The sequence below is a fragment of the Mustela nivalis genome (genome assembly GCF_964662115.1).
Source record: "Mustela nivalis genome assembly, contig: HAP1_SCAFFOLD_525, whole genome shotgun sequence".
Lineage (NCBI taxonomy): Eukaryota > Metazoa > Chordata > Mammalia > Carnivora > Mustelidae > Mustela > Mustela nivalis.
In genome coordinates this window covers 21,769-27,210 of record NW_028136133.1, presented here as the reverse complement: position 1 = coordinate 27,210, position 5,442 = coordinate 21,769, and positions in this window count along the sequence as shown.

Here is a 5,442-nt window from a genome sequence, read left to right as displayed (position 1 = left end):
AGTGGCAATCCTTATATCAGATAAATTAGATTTTAAGCCAAAGACTATAATAAGAGATGAGGAAGGACACTATATCATACTCAAAGGGTCTGTCCAACAAGAAGATTTAACAATTTTAAATATCTATGCCCCCAACGTGGGAGCAGCCAATTATATAAGCCAATTAATAACAAAATCAAAGAAACACATCAACAATAATACAATAATAGTAGGGGACTTTAACACTCCCCTCACTGAAATGGACAGATCATCCAAGCAAAAGATCAGCAAGGAAATAAAGGCCTTAAACGACACACTGGACCAGATGGACATCACAGATATATTCAGAATATTTCATCCCACAGCAACAGAATACACATTCTTCTCTAGTGCACATGGAACATTCTCCAGAATAGATCACATCCTCGGTCCTAAATCAGGACTCAACCGGTATCCAAAAGATTGGGATCATTCCCTGCATATTTTAGGACCACAATGCTGTAAAGCTAGAACTCAACCACAAAAGGAAGTTTGGAAAGAACCCAAATACATGGAGCCTAAACAGCATCCTTCTAAAGAATGAATGGGTCAACCGGGAAATTAAAGAAGAATTGAAAAAAAATCATGGAAACAAATGATAATGAAAATACAACGGTTCAAAATCTGTGGGACACAACAAAGGCAGTCCTGAGAGGAAAATATATAGTGGTACAAGCCTTTCTCAAGAAACAAGAAAGGTCTCAGGTACACAACCTAACCCTACACCTAAAGGAGCTGGAGAAAGAACAAGAAAGAAACCCTAAGCCCAGCAGGAGAAGAGAAATCATAAGGATCAGAGCAGAAATCAATGAAATAGAAACCAAAAAAACAATAGAACAAATCAACGACAGTAGGAGCTGGTTTTTTGAAAGAATTAATAAAATTGATAAACCCCTGGCCCGACTTATCAAAAAGAAAAGAGAAAGGACCCAAATAAATAAAATCATGAATGAAAGAGGAGAGATCACAACTAACACCAAAGAAATAAAACTATTATAATAACCTACCATTAGCAATTCTATGCCAATAAATTTGACAATCTGGAAGAAATAGATGCATTCCTAGAAACATATAAATTACCACAATTGAACCAGGAAGAAATAGAAAGCCTGACAGACGCATAACCAGTAAGGAGATTGAAACAGTCATTAAAAATCTCCAAACAAACAAAAGCCCAGGGCCAGACGGCTTCCCAGGGGAACTCTACCAAACATTTAAAGAAGAACTAATACCTATTCTCCTGAAACTGTTCCAAAAAATAGAAATGGAAGGAGAACTTCCAAACTCATTTTATGAAGCCAGCATCACCTTGATCCCAAAACCAGACAAGGACCCCTTAAAAAAAGAGAGCTATAGACCAATATCCTTGATAAACACAGATGTGAAAATACTCAACAAAATACTAGCTAATAGGATTCAACAGTACATTAAAAAGATTATTCACCACGACCAAGTGGGATTTATTCCAGGGCTGCAAGGTTGGTTCAACATCCGCATATCAGTCAATGTGATACAACACATCAATAAAAGAAAGAACAAGAACCATCTGATACTCTCAATAGATGCTGAAAAAGCATTTGACAAAGTACAGCATCCCTTCCTGATCAAAACTCTTCAAAGTGTAGGGATAGAGGGCACATACCTCAATATCATCAAAGCCATCTATGAAAAACCCACCGCAAATATCATTCTCAATGGAGAAAAACTGACAGCTTTTCCGCTAAGGTCAGGAACACGGCAGGGATGTCCATTATCACCACTGCTATTCAACATAGTACTAGAGTTCCTAGCCTCAGCAATCAGACAACAAAAGGAAATTAAAGGCATCCAAATCGGCAAAGAAGTCAAATTATCACTCTTTGCAGATGATATGATACTATATGTGGAAAACCCAAAAGACTCCACTCTAAAACTGCTAGAACTTGTACAGGAATTCAGTAAAGTGTCAGGATATAAAATCAATGCACAGAAATCAGTTGCATTTCTCTACACCAACAGCAAGACAGAAGAAAGAGAAATTAAGGAGTCAATCCCATTTACAATTGCACCCAAAACCATAAGATACCTAGGAATAAACCTAACCAAAGAGGCACAGAATCTATACTCAGAAAACTATAAAGTACTCATGAAAGAAATTGAGGAAGACACAAAGAAATGGAAAAATGTTCCATGCTCCTGGATTGGAAGAATAAATATTGTGAAAATGTCTATGCTACCTAAAGCAATCTACACATTTAATGCAATTCCTATCAAAGTACCATGCATCTTTTTCAAATAAATGGAACAAATAATTCTAAAATTTATATGGAACCATAAAAGACCTCGAATAGCCAAAGGGATATTGAAAAAGAAGGCCAACGTTGGTGGCATCACAATTCTGGACTTCAAGCTCTATTACAAAGCTGTCATCATCAAGACAGCATGGTACTGGCACAAAAACAGACACATAGATCAATGGAACAGAATAGAGAGCCCAGAAATAGACCCTCAACTCTATGGTCAACTAATCTTCGACAAAGCAGGAAAGAATGTTCAATGGAAAAAAGACAGCCTCTTCAATAAATGGTGCTGGGAAAATTGGACAGCCACATGCAGAAAAATGAAATTGGACCATTTCCTTACACCACACACAAAAATAGACTCAAAATGGATGAAGGACCTCAATGGGAGAAAGGAATCCATCAAAATCCTTAAGGAGAACACAGGCAGCAACCTCTTCGACCTCAGCCACAGCAACATCTTCCTAGGAACAACGCCAAAGGCAAGGGAAGCAAGGGCAAAAATGAACTATTGGGATTTCATCAAGATCAAAAGCTTTTGCACAGCAAAGGAAACAGTTAACAAAATTAAAAGACAACTGACAGAATGGGAGAAGATATTTGCAAACGACATATCAGATAAAGGACTAGTGTCCAGAATCTATAAAGAACTTAGCAAACTCAACACCCAAAGAACAAATAATCCAATCAAGAAATGGGCAGAGGACATGAACAGACATTTCTGCAAAGAAGACATCCAGATGGCCAACAGACACATGAAAAAGTGCTCCATATCACTGGGCATCAGGGAAATACAAATCAAAACCACAATGAGATATCACCTCACACCAGTCAGAATGACTAAAATCAACAAGTCAGGAAATGACAGATGCTGGCGAGGATGTGGAGAAAGGGGAACCCTCCCACACTGTTGGTGGGAATGCAAGCTGGTGCAGCCACTCTGGAAAACAGCATGGAAGTTCCTCAAAATGTTGAAAATAGAACTGCCCTATGATCCAGCAATTATACTATTGGTTATTTACCCTAAAGATACAAACATAGTGATCCAAAGGGGCACGTGCACCCGAATGTTTATAGCAACAATGTCCACAATAGCCAAAGTATGGAAAGAACCTAGATGTCCATCAACAGATGAATGGATCAAGAAGATGTGGTATATATACACAATGGAATACTATGCAGCCATCAAAAGAAATGAAATCTTGCCATTTGCGACAACATGGATGGAACTAGAGTATATCATGCTTAGCAAAATAAGTCAAGCAGAGAAAGACAACTATCATATGATCTCCCTGATATGAGGAAGTGGTGATGCAGCATGGGGGCTTAAGTGGGTAGGAGAAGAATAAATGAAACAAGATGGGATTGGGAGGGAGACAAACCATAAGTGACTCTTAATCTCACAAAACAAACTGTGGGTTGCTGGGGGGAGGGGGGTTGGGAGAAGGGGGTGGGATTATGGACATTGGCGAGGGTATGTGCTTTGGTGAGTGCTGCGAAGTGTGTAAACCTGGCGATTCACAGACCTGTACCCCTGGGGTAAAATTATATGTTCATAAAAAAGAAAGAAAGAAAGTTAGCTATGTCTCTTTCTCTTGAAAGTAGTGTCCTTATGAAAAATAGGCCCTATGATGCTCTGCCATGTCCCGTCCCTTGTTCACCAGAATCTGGCACTTCAGTGTTGTTTCCTATGTGTGTTGCATGTACCTTGATGTTATGGCTGGTCCATTTTTCCTTTAGTCCAGTTGTCTGTAATATCTCTCTTTGCTTGTTGTGGGCAGTTTTCAGTCCCTCTGGTATTAGTAGGCTAGTCTGGGACCACCTTGGGCTGAAGTTGATTCAGCCCAGTTGTTTGTCAGAGAAGTAATAGCATGAAATTGCAGAGTGTTTTCCACTGAGAAGCTTTCACTGGTGGGTGGGGCTACATTCAGACCAGCTGTTTGCTATCAGCCCACTTCTGGTTTGGGTGGTCTTACTGTTCTGTGTTGTTATCTTTCACTCTCCCTTGGGCAGGACTCAGTATGGAGTGGTGCTGGCTCTTGTCAAGGCTGCTTGCACATTGCCAGTTTTGTGATACTGCTTTGGTTGGTCTGTGGTCAAGAGCATTTTGGAGGAGATGGATCTGCAGTGTGCACAGAGCAGGATGCATGCTGATTTGCAAGGCCTTCACACTTGTCTTCTAGGGGAGGGTATCTGCAGTGCTGGCACAGAGGGCCACCTGGATGGAGGGAGTGGGACACATTGTTAATCAAGTTAGGTAGTGAGGTGACTGTGTGTTTATGCTGGGAGACATGGGGACTGAAATGGTGCCTGCCATTTCCTTTGTTCCTGCAGGATTCTGCCAGTGACCTAATCCCCCTAGGACATGCTCCAAGATGAGTAAACAACTCTCTCACCCATATGCCTCACACGTTTTTCACGCTGCTATTTCTATGCTGTATCTTGTGGGACTATTTGTTGTGTTGTCTCTTTAAGGATAGGGATTCTTTCCTATGGACCTCCCACCTCTCCCAGAGCCAAGCCCACTGATTTTTTAAAATCCCATGTTAAAGTCCCACTGATTATAAGTACTTATAAAATTTGGCCCCTCTGGTTTTCAAAGCCAAATATTATGGTGATTTGTCTTGCCCTTTCAGGTTCCCCAGTGTGAGGGCATGTTTCTCTCTCCTCTCTTTACCAGTGACATCCCTTTTAGCTGTGGATAATCCCAAGGGAGTGTTTAGGAACTATGTCTCTGCCCTTCCTATGCTCTACCATGTGGCCTCTCTTCTACACTTAGTTTAGTGGGGTTTGTTTTGCCAGTCTTGGAGTCATTTTCTGGGCTATTTACATTGTTATTTAGTATTTTCTATGGGTTTAAGTGTGCTTAGGGTCCTCCTACATTTGTCATCTTCCCAGCTATCCCAGGGTATGCTAATTTTTAGATCTAGTATACACCACCAAACTCAGTGCACTTCCTCCTGTCACAAATGAGTTGTTGCTCTGCATCCATGTAAATACTGAGGGGTTGTCAATCTCTTCAATTTTTTTTTAATTTTTATTTTTTTATTTTTTATAAACATATATTTTTATCCCCAGGGGTACAGGTCTGTGAATCACCAGGTTTACACACTTCACAGCACTCACCAAAGCACATACCCTCCCC